The 12,519-nt window shown below is 44.3% G+C and overlaps 1 pseudogene; it reads right to left on the bottom strand.

Annotated features, from left to right (window-relative positions):
* Positions 1-1,018: 1,018 nt before the first annotated feature.
* On the bottom strand, positions 1,019-1,572 carry LOC101047565 (actin-related protein 2/3 complex subunit 3 pseudogene; annotated as a pseudogene).
* Between the last annotated feature and the right edge of the window lie 10,947 nt (positions 1,573-12,519).

Genomic DNA, 12,519 nt, shown 5'->3' with positions numbered 1-12,519 from the left:
GCATCCAGTCTTAAGTGTGATGCTCAATGCTTCATCTGCGTTATCGCTACCCGTGCCATGAATTAGGTAGTATCATCTCTATTTTAAAGATGAGGCTGAGAAGCCAGGCACCGTGGCTCACGCCTGTAATCCCAGCACGGGAGGCTGAGGCAGGCAGATCATGAGGTCAGGAGTTCAAGACCAGCCTGGCCAACATGATGAAACCCTGTCTATCCTAAAAATACAAAAAAAAAAAAAAAAAAAAAAAAAAAATTAGGTGGGCATGGTGGCAGGCACCTGTAATCCGAGCTACTTGGGAGGCTGAGGCGGGAGAACAGCTTGAACCCGGAAGGTGGAGGTTGCAGTGAGCCAAGATCGTGCCACTGCACTCGAGCCTGGGCAACAAGAACAAGACCCCAACTCAAAAAAAAAAAAAAAAAAAAAAGGCTGGAAGACTCAGAACGACCATCATGAACAACTGACATTTGTTGAGCTCTTACTGAATGCTAAGCAATTTCAGCACATCGTGTCAGGTCACTGTGTGGTAATGCAGTGGTAAAAGGGGAGCAGCCTCAGGGAGCTAGACTGCCTGGTTCAAATCCCAGCTGTACCCCCTTGACAGTGGGGTAACTGTGGGAGAATTACCTGTGTGCTTCCATTGCGTTATTGAAAATGGGATACTAATACTGCCTAGTTTGCAGGATTGTTGAAAGAACCAAAGGAGTGAGTACTTGGAAAGCACTTACAGCAGCACCCATCCCATGGAAGGCACCTGGCAGACACCAGTTATCTCTGGAATAGGTATTTGTTTGGAATGTTAGAAATTTCTTTATTATTACTTATTCTTATTGTCAGCTTAATACTGCAGAAAATTGCAGCTCACCCTTAATAACCCGCTTTCTTTTCCCCCACCTGAATTCTTGATCAAGAGTTTTTCAAGTAAAGACATGTTCTTCTCTCTTCTGTATAAAACTTTATGAAATAAAGGCAAAAGATTGTGTACATCTTGCTGGAAATGCTGTCCAGGGCTCTGGTGACGGTGGCTGCCCGGGCTCCCTTCACTGTCCGGGTGCTGAAAGACTCTTGGTCAGGAATTGTCTCTTCACAAAGCAAGTCCAGCACTTGCTGGGTTTATCATTCTGAGGGTCCAAAACCTTCTCACCAAGTCTCAGTCCAGTCTGCTGCCTTAGCTGTTGTAAACAGCTCTCATCACTTCATCTTCCTGCTTGTTTGGACATTTGACATAAATTACATTAAGTGAAAAACGAAGCTCTCCAGGAGTGGGAAAATTAGTGATTCCCAATGTATAGATTCCTTTCTTACCTTGGATTTTAGAATTGCACTTTTGGAGTTTCTTCAAACACTCAGAAATGTAGAGAGTTATATATATCAAGGTCCTAGTAGTTTCATTCTTAATTTCACGGTTTTTGAAGAAGACATTGGACTTGAAGTAATAAATGGCTTCATCCACAATATCTGTATCTTTGTCTCTCTGGGGGCAGCTCCTTTGGATTGACTTCAGATGGGTAACGGTGCCATATTTACAGTGAAATTGGTGTCAGGATCCACGAGAGAAGAGTGGTAAGCCGGCATCTTGGTGGCGCCTGGCTTTCAACCCAGAGGAGCAGGATCGCTAGAACAGGTATCTTAGGAGAGGTAGCTGAGGCTTTGGAGGCTTATTAATGCCAAGGTCACACACACGATAAGAAGGGGAGGGAACTAGACCACAAGGCTGCTGCCTCTCTCACAGCTAATACACGGGAGAGCCAGACAGCAGACTCCAGCTCCACCACGCCACACACACACGCCTGGACCAGTGTCCTATCCCACAGACTGTTGGTGGCAGAGCCGGGATTAGAACCTAGGCTAGCTCTAAGTTTGTCTCCTTCAATCCCCCTCTCAAATCCCCTTCTTACCTTGGCCCACTCTGGCTTCCCCTAGATAAGACCTTCCCGGCACGGTGAGCCCTTGAGGTCTGGGTTCTAACCACATGAATAACCAACACCCTCGTGACCAAAGCTGCCATCAGAGCCCTCAGAGACCTGCTCTAACTTTCTGCAACTCAGCTTTGATGTTTTAAAATTACCATTTTGAGAATTATCATATGCAAAACAAGGTACTAAATATTGTTTAATATACAGAGAAATGACAGGTCATTGCTCTCAAAATGTTATTAACTAATAGAAGAGATAGGCAGGTACACAAATAACATAGAAGCATAAATAAGGTTGGAAGGGGGATGGGAAGGGGCTGACTGTGGTGGGACAAGCCCAGCCCTCCGTGGGCTCTAGCTCTGCTGTGGGATGGTTAGGCTCACAGAGCCTCCAGTCTAAGGAGTGGGAACCAGGCTGCTTTCCAGTTCCATTCCTGTCCACTGAGGAGCTAGAGCATCCTGGGACCACTAGGGGCCTCCCTGCAAGGCTTCCGAATGGCTTCAAGGACACTGGGGTCACAGAACAACGCCATTTGGCAGATGGCAGAGGCTGCCTCAGGGAGGAAGAAAGGCTGTCTCTTGCCAAGCCAGAGATAAAACATTTTCTCTGAGTTAGAGAATGGGAAGCGTGCCCTGATGTGTTTGGAAGCAATAAACTGGCCCAATATTCCTGTACTTCCTCATCGTGTGTAGGTCATAGCCCCTTTTGAACTGTGGATAAATGCCGCAGAAAAAAGAACCTGGCTCATACAACACATTGCAGAACTCCTGTAGTTTCTCAGAAGCTTTGAGCATCTGAGATTTCCAATGGGTCCATAAACCCTAGTTTAAGCATCCCCACATGATGTGATTTTAAAAATGGCTGCAAATAGAGGAATTTGTAGGGTGGTGAAACTATAATGGTAGATACATGTCATCATGCCTTCCCATGGAACCTAAGTAAACCCTAATGTCAACTGTAGACTTCGGGTGATGATGTATCAACGTCGGTTCATCAATTGTAACAAATGCACCATTCCAGCAGATGTTAATAACAGGGTCAGCTGTGCATGGGTGGGCGCAGGGATTATATGGGAAACCTCTGTACCTTCCTCTCAGTTTCGCTATGCACCTAAAACCGCTCTAAAAAATGAAGTCAGTGTGGCATGGTGGTTCACACCTGTAAATCTCAGCACTTTGGGAGGCTGAGGAGGGAGGATCACTTGAGCTCAGGAGTTTTGAGTCCAGCCTGGGCAACAAAGTGAGAAAGTGAGACTTCATCTCTGCAAATAAAATTTTTAAAACCTTAGCCAGGTATGGTACTCCACACCTATACTATAGACTCAGCGACTTAGGAGTCTGGGGCAAGAGGATCAGGATCTTTTAAGCTCAGGAGTTTAGGGCTGCAGTGAGTTGTGAATGGTACCACTGTACGCCAGCCTGGGTGACAGAGCAAGATCCTGTCTCTAAAAAAAAAAAAAAAAAAAAATACACACACTTATATATGTATGTGTATGATGAAGTCTATTTTTCACGTTTTTTTTTTTTTTTAATTTATTTTTAGAGATGGGGCCTCACTATTTTTGCCCAGGCTGGTTTCGAACTTGTAAGCTCAAGTGATCTTCCCACCTCAGCCTCCCAAAGTGCTAGAATTACAGGGTGAGCCACTGTACCTGGCCAAAGTCTGTTTTTTAAAAAAAGTGGTGGCAAATTCAAAGATAAAGTCTATGCCCCTCATCTTGAGTCTGGGTAAGCTTGTGACTGCTTCTACCAATAGACCATGGCTTCCAAAGCTAGTTCATAAAACCCTTAGAGCTTCTACCAGGTTCATTTAGGCTTGTTTCGGGGATGCTCCCTCTGAGACCTCAGCTCCATGCCACATGGAGGTACTGTGTAGGCAGTCCCAGCTTAGCGCAGCTTCTATGGGTTGAATTGCATCTCCACAGAAATGTTAAAGACCTAATCTCCAGTATCTATGAATGTGACCTTATTGGGAAACAGGAACTTTGCAGATGATCAAGTGAGGATAAGGTCACTAGGGTGGGCCCTAATCCAAAATGACTGGTGTCCTTTTGAAAAGGGAGGATGTGGCACAGAGAAAACACACACACACACACACACACACACACACACACACACACGGAGAACATCATGTGGAAATGAAGGCAGAGATCAGGGCAATTCCTCCACAAGCCAAGGAATGCCAAAGGTTGCCAGCCAACGACCAGGAGATAGACAAGAGGCCTGAAACAGACTATTCCTCCCTGCCCTCAGAAGAAATCAACTTTGCCAACACCTAATCTGAGACTTCCAGCCTCCAGAGTTGTGGACAATCAATTTCTGTTGTTTTAAGCCACCCACGTTGTGGCACTTCATTATGAGAGCCTTAGGAAGCTAACTCACCATCCTAGGAGTGATTTCTGCCCAGATTCCAGTGCAAGCGAAGATGTCATCTCAGAACAGGATGCTGCAGAACTCAGACATCTGAGTTCCCTAAACCCATTTAGGTTTTCCCAGCGGAAGCCACACGCATCAAATGGCAAAGGCAGGCCATGGTTACTGTGTCCTGATTGAATTTCTGACCCACGGAATCCATGAACTTAATAAAATGCTGGTTGTTTGAGGCCACTAAGCATAAGGTTGTTTGTTACTCAGCAATGGTTAACTGGAGCACTCCTTAAAACTCTGACCTCTGACCCATCTAAATGATATCCTCTTCCTTCCTTATCTGCAAAGAGGGATGGCCTGATGAATCATTTAAACTAAGTGTCCATGGTAGTGGCACCATACAACCTGAGAATTAGAAGGAAACTCGACACTAAGTTTCCTATCGAGTTTCCTTCTAATTCTCAGGTTCTATGATTTAAGCAAAAACAAATTACCCATAGTCCCAACTTCATTGAAATCAAACAGCTTTCATTTTTCCCTTTCAATCCTTGTGCATACATAATTTGCACAGAGTTTGTTCAAGATTCATTCAACATAGTTAAAATCAGAGTAGACGTAATTTTGGAGTCTGGTATTTCAACTTGGCGATTTATCATAGCATTTCAATGTTGCTATATAGTCTTTATATCACTTTAATTGCAAAAATTTTCAGAAGTCATTGTATTTTAATTTACTCAATCATTCTCTTTTTGACCAACATAGAAGTTTTGATGTGAATCTTCTTCAACTGAAATATTTTAATTATTGCTCTAAATTAGGGGGTCACTAAACTATGACTTGGGAGCCAAACTCCCAACCCTATTTTCCTACTGCCTATGAACTACTAAGTTTCTTACGTTTTAAGTGGTCAAAAAGATTTAAAATAATATTTCAACACACTAGAAAATTATGTGAAATTCGAAATCCAGTGTTTATAAAGTTTTACGGGAACACAGCCATGCCCATTGATTTACATATCATCTGTGACTGTTTTCACAATATGATGGCAGAGTTGAGTGGCTGCAACAGACTGAATGACCCACAGAGACAAATATCATTACTATCTGGCCCTTTACAGAAAACATTTGTCAACTCCTATCCTTCATTGACATCAAACCACCAGCCAGCCCCGACAATCATATAAGCCAATTCCTTGAAATCAGTCTCTTTGTATATGTGATCTCCTGGTTCTGTTTCTCTGAAGAATTCTGACTGACACAGCATCTAACATGCTTTTGTAGAATTAATAAAGCTGCAGTGAAGGAGAAAGCTCCTGAAAGTTCAGGAGTGCTGCTGGGCTGTGAGGGCTTCCCTTAGGTGAGCCTAACACACTATACACACGAGCGTGAGTTTGGAGTCTGATTCAGTTTGATCACAAGGAAGGGAGATCCCCTCAGACCAGGCAGAGTTGAAGACTTGTTGGAAGGATACAGACATGCTCCCAGATTCCAAGGGCAGGAAGCGGAGCAGGGTCTCAGACATCACCAGGCAGCTTCTCTTTCATATCTCTGGTTCTGAAACTACAGAGACCCTCTCTCTTTCCACAAGTCCCTTGCTCTCTCCAATGGAAGGCGAAGATTTTCTGCCCACCCACAGACCAACACGGTCTGTGGTATCACAGCTCTCTTGATCTTCATTTCTCAGTGCTCCAATTATAAACTCCAAAGACAGAGATCTGATTGCCAGGAGCCTGTCATCCACCCCTGGTCCACAGCTACGAGCAACCAAGGGTCATGTGGCACAAACATGATCACCTTCCCCACCACCCCAACTAAGTAGACGATGAGGAAGAGTGCCCATTTCACCAGAAGGGTGCTCCAAAGTACGTCTTCTGCAGACCTGATACCACCCTGTCTTAGTCCGCTAAGACTGCCATAGCAAATACCACAGATGGGGTGGCTTAAGCAGAAATTTCTTTCTCACCGTTCTGGAGGCTGGAAGTCCAAGGTCAAGGAGTCAGAAGGGTCACGTTCTCCTGAGGCCTCTCTCTTTGGCTTGCAGACATCCACCTTCTCGCTGTGTCCTCACATGGCCTTTCTTCTCTGCATGTGCATCCCTGGGGTCTCTTCCTCTCCTTTTAAGGACACCGGACGTCCTGGATTAGGGCCTCACCCTAATGGCCTCATTTAATCTTCATTACCTCTTTAAAAGCCTTCTCTCGAAATACAGCCACACACCAAAGTACGGGGAGTCAGGGCTTCCATACATGGGTTTTGGGCGAGTTTCAAACTCACCTATGATGGTGAGTTCGATGTACCACCTGGGCTAGGCTGCAGTACTCAGTGATTCAAGCACCTTTGCTGGCACACCCCTTCTGACAGGGGGACCTCAGTAATTTACTTTTTTAAAAAGTGGGAATGAATATTGCCTCACACAATGTATGTGCGGTCCGGAAAAGGGGCTGAGTGAAGGACATCAATGATGGCCTTTATGATTATTATGATTTCTCCCAAACGGGCAGGCAGGGCACCCACTTCCCGTGCTTCTGACCCACTCTTGCGTTGTGTCGGATGGCTTTGCTCTTGTCCTCTTCTGACTTGGGTTAATCATGGCACATTCACACCTTACATGGGATAAGTAGGGTATTTTAAACATCAATTTTATTGTCCAGTTATGTTAATGGTCCATGAAATAACATGTGAAGAGCCCATTAAACATTGTGAAAGAGTTTCCATTTCATAAAAATGAGGCAATAGTAAGAGAGGCCAATGTAATTCATTGCTGAGCAGGGGAGAGGCTGGCTTTCATCTTCAGATGCCCTTCTAAGAGAAACAACTTTCATAACTTAGAACTCAGCGTTTCAAAAGAATTTGGGGAATGGCTGACCCTTCTAGGCATTCACCAGCAGTGTGATTCTGACCAAGAAATAATTAAAAGTGTATGGAAACACAGGAATGACATTTAATAGCTTGTAGTTGAGATAAATTTTTATCTAAACCGTTCACTTTTTTCTTTCAACAAACTCTCTCCTCCTCGCTGAGTGCTGCTTCATTGCACAGCCACAGTCTGTCAGTCCTACGTACAACCTGCTTAGAAAGGCTGAAGGGTAATTGCACAAACAGCTTCTACTTACATCCTCCTCCTGTTCTGGGTCCAGTACCAGCTCTGCCCCAAGCTCTCAGGGACCTCAGGAACAATGGATTCTAATCCATGCCTAGACATGAATCTCTGACGGCTATCTCTTCATTTCTTCAGATTATTTTATGTCATAGATTTATAGATTTCCCGGAATACTTTCCACACGTGGCTTCTGAGACATCACTCTCTCCTGGATTTCCTTGTATTTCCTGGCTAATACTTCTCGGGAAACTTTGCTGGTTTTTCTGCACCTCCCTGATCCTTACCATGGGAGACCTCAGGAGTGGGGTCTGGACTTCTCTTCTTTTTCTATAACCATCCCTTGCATCCAGTCTCATGGCTGTAAATGCCATCTATAAGCTGACACCTCCTAGATCTAGCCCTCTCCTGGACTCTAGACTTATATGTCAGCTGCCCAATGAAGTGCCAAACAGGCATCTGAAATCTAACTTACCGCAAATCAAACACCTGATCTTCCCCCAAAATCTGCTGCAGCTACACTATTTCCCATCTTAATATCAACTGCATCCTTGCAGTTGCTCAAGCCAAGAGTTCTTCACTTCATTCATTTTTCTTTTCATTCCTATCTCCTAATCCGACAGCAAATCCTGTCAACTCTATCTTCAACATATACCTTGAGACTTGCCACTTTTTCCCATCTTCACTGCTGGCCTCTTAGTCCAAGCTACCATTATTTCTCATCTTGACTATTATTTTTTAATAGAGATGGGTCTTGTTATGCCGGGTAGGCTTGGGTGCAGGGGCTATTCAAAGACGTGATCGTGGTGCACTATAGCCTCGAACTCCTGGGCTTGAGCGGTCCTCCGGCCTCAGCCTTCATCTTGAGTATTCCTCTGCCTTTGTTCCATCTTAGACTGTTCTCCACACAGTAGTCAAAGAGCTCCTTTAGATCGTAATCGGACCTTGCTTCTCTTATCAACCTATCAACGGCAGCCATTTCTGGTGCAGCAAAAGCCAGAATCTGCCCAGTGTCCTGCAGGCCCTAGAGGATTCGGCCTTCCTGCCATCCCTCCTCTTACTTCATCTCCTCCTCTCCCCTCCTTCACTCACTCTAGTCACACTCACCTTTCTGCTATTCCTCTACACATGCCAGGCATGGCCCGCTCTCATATCTTTACTGTCTTATCAACCTGGATGACATTTTCCCCAGGGGGCCACGTGGCTGGTTTTCTTACGTCCTTTTAAGGCCTTGATGAAATGTTACCTTCTTTGCATGGCTTTCTCTGGCCATGCTATTTAAAACAACAGCCAACTTCCCAATCTGTACCAGTATTTCCTGTCTGCCTTCCCTGTGGCATTTTCTCTATGGCCTTGATCGTCATTTGACACACTACACGTTTTCTTACATGTTCTGTTTATCTCTGTCTCAGCACTGGAACCCCAGGAGGGCAGGGCTTTGTCTGTTTTGCTCACTTCTGCATCTCTAGCACCCAAAACAATTTAATCTGTTGTATGAATACACAAATGATTGGTCCTGCTGGAAACTTTTAAAACCACCTCACATTACAGCGGAGAAAACTGAGGCAAAGCCAATGACAGTTTGCCAAATGTCACATACTTTGTTAATGGCAGAATTGAGAGAAGAGCCCAGTTTTCCTGACTCAGAGTTCAGCCTTCCATCAAGGAAAACATCCTCTATCTTCTGGCCAAATGGATTACAATTTTGTGGAACATAAAACATGGTTTCATATTTCTCTCTAATCATGATACTCAGCATAGTTCAAAGTAATTATAGATGATATTTAAAATATTAATTTCGGCCGGGCACAGTGGCTCACACCAGTAATCCCAGCACTTTGGGAGGCCGAGGCAGGTGGATCACCTGAGGTCAGAAGTTCAAGACCAGCCTGGCCAACATGGTGAAACCCTGTCTCTATGAAAAATGCAAAGGTATCTGAGTCATGGCACCAAAAAAGAAAATACAAATACAAAAATTAGGCAGGCATGGTGGCTCATGCCTGTAATCCTGGCTACTCAGGAGGCTGAGGCAGGAGAATCACTTTAACCCAGGAGGTGGAGGTTGCGGTGAGCTGAGGTTGCACCACTGCACTCCAGCCTGGGTGACAAAGCAAAACTCAAAAAATGATAATAATTAATTAACTTCAGAGACACTGAACCAGTGACAAATCCAAATAGCTAAGAGTATTATAAAATAACCTGCGTTTCCTTAACTTTTATTTTAGGTTCGGGGATTGTGCAGATTGGTTTCATAGGTAAATTGCATGTTGCGGGAGTTTGGTATACAGATTATTTCATCACCCAGGTAATAAGCATAGTAACTGATAAGTCGTTTTTCAATCCTCACCCTCATCCTATCCTCCACCCTCAAGTAGGCCCTGGTGTCTATTGTTCCCTTCTTTGTGACCACATGTACTTAATGTTTAACTCCCACTAACAAGTGAAAACATGCAGAATTTTATTTTCTCTTCCTGCACAAGCTTTTCAGAAAATGGCCTCCAGCTGCATCTATGTTACTGCAAAGGACATGATCTCATTCTGTTTTTATGGCTACATAGTATTCCTTGGTGTATATTTATCACATTTTTCTTTATCCACTCTACCATTGATGGGCATTTAGGTTGATTCTATGTCTTGGCTACTGTGAATAGTACTGCAATGAGCATACACAGAATGTGTATTTAAGGTAGGATGATTTATATTCCTTTGGGTATGCTCAGTAATGGAATTGCTGGGTCAAATGATAGTTCTCTTTCAAGTTCCTTGAGAAATCGCCAAACTTCTTTCCACAATGGCTAAACTAATTTACATTCCCAGCAGCGATGCATAAGCATTCCTAAAGGTACTTTTTCCCACTGAGTTTTAGAGTGCAGGTGACCGATTTCTGAGCCGGCTTCTAACAGAGGAGATGATAACAATACCAATGATAGCCACCATGAGTGCGCCCACCAAATGCCAGGTCCTTTGTGTATACTACCACGTTTAATGTTTACAACGACCTCTAAGGAAGCTATTATGGTTATTCCCATTTTACAGATGAATAAATTGACGCACAGAGGGGTTAAGTAACATGTCCAACTCCACATAATAAAAAGCAGAGATGGGGTTCGAGGCCATATTTGTCTGACTTGAAGCCCACGTTCGAACCACTGCCCTGTACTGCTTCCCATACATATGTCCAAATGGACAAAAACTTTCAAAGGCCACTCAGCAAGGGGTACTTGATTCCAGGTTTTCCCTGACAACCTAAAACATGTTATTTCATTTTTGGTACAGAGCACATGGGAAACTACCATTGCCCCCTGGGAGGGAGCTCTTCTGGTAATCCCTGTGCTATTTGGGAAATGCTGACTGCAAAGCAAAACCTCTCACCACTAGCTTCAACAATTAAATTTTAGAAAGTCCACATGAAATAGTGAGGCGAGTACAGAACTCTTCACCATTCATGGAGCAGTGCATAGACACAGGTTGGGAGAGGATTCGCGGGAAGTGAACAAACTACCATTGATTAAGGTGTCAACGGCTGTGCTAGCCATTTAACAGGCATTATTTTGTTTATTCCTTATAACAATCTTTTGAAGTGACTATCACTGCAGTGTTCTCTTTCTACAGATGAGAAAATAGAGGTTGAAAGACATATCTTGGCCGGGTTCGGTGGCTCATGACTGTAACCCCAGCACTTTGGGAGGATAAGGGGGGCACATTACCTGAGGTCAGAAGTTCAAGACCAGCCTGGTCAACATGGCGAAATCCTGTCTCTACTAAAAATACAAAAATTAGCTGGGCAAAGCAGTGCACACCTGTAATATCAGCCATTCAGGAAATTGAGGCCAGAGAATCACTTGAACCTGGGGGCTGAGGTTGCAGTGAGCTGAGATCATGCTACTACATTCCAGCCTGAGTGACAGAGCAAGACTCCATCTCAAAAAAAAAAAAAAAAAAAAAAAGAAAGAAAGATATATCTTGAACAAGGTCATACGGCTGTCAGAAGAGGAAGGTTTTGAACACAGATAAACATGATTTCAAAGCCAGCAGACATTCCCTCATCTCTGCTGAGCAAGCCAATTTTCTGAGCCTCAGTTTCCTTGTACAGCAGGAGAAGGTTATATCAGAGGTTCTCAAAGCTTTAACATTCTATTGCCCTAGTTTTCACCTAGCAGGCACAAAGAACTTTAAAGACATTTAGGTCGATGGAGAAATGAAAGTCATTGCCATTTCCTAACAGGGAAGACAGGCATGACAACGAGTCATTGGCTTAGTCTAATTGTGATATACACACTGATAAAAGCGTGTATGAAACACAAGGGGATGGAGTGATGCACATCCTCTTGGTGGGTAACACTAACCCTGCCAGACCTTTCAGTTCACAGAACAAGCGAAGTCACACAAACAGAGAGAGGGCCCAACTGCCATCTCTGTTCATCTGGCAAGCCAGCAGCAACTGCTCCCGTCCGCCTGTCATAGTACCCTCTCCTTCCTCCCAGCTGCCAAGGAGCAGATGTCTACAGAAGTGGGTCATGGGATTGGAGCATTTCAAAGGTGACAGGAAGGAGGAATAAGAACATATTATAAAATACCATTAATGACGCCCAAGTGCGGCGAACTTGAGGCAGGCTGCTGGTGAAGGGAAGGTGCCCAGGGCTGGACCCAAGGGTGTAGAAAATGTATTGGCAAGAGAGCAGTAATGGGCAACCGTACGCACCTCCTGTGCAAGCCTTGAGATGGGTGGATGTCAGAGCCAGGGAGCTTAGTGAAGCCAGGAGCAAGAGACGGGAAAATTGACAAAGCAAAATAGGACAGCAGCCACGATGCTAAACATGTAGCAAAACGTCCTTATATGAAGATCCTAGGGACTGGGCTAAGTTGAGGTGATGTCTGAAAGAATCAGTGCTGAGGATCTGTGGGACTATGGGCCTCTTTTACAACTGGGGATGCAAATGTTGGCAAACACACCCTTTTCTCATACCCTTTGGGATGCTTACAGAATCGTGGTGCCAACAGTTGGGTCTGTATTAGAAGTTCAGTCGACGTTTGTGCAGTGGAAGAACGATAACGAGGCGTCTGTTCTCCAGGTTTACCTACCCAGAGGGCCATTTGTATTCTTATCTTGGGATAAACAATGGTGTTTGGCTGCCAGGACATTG

The sequence above is a fragment of the Saimiri boliviensis genome, chromosome 4, assembly GCF_048565385.1.
Source record: "Saimiri boliviensis isolate mSaiBol1 chromosome 4, mSaiBol1.pri, whole genome shotgun sequence".
Lineage (NCBI taxonomy): Eukaryota > Metazoa > Chordata > Mammalia > Primates > Cebidae > Saimiri > Saimiri boliviensis.
Note: the sequence above shows the minus strand (reverse complement) of the source record. Positions and strands in the feature narration are given on the sequence as shown.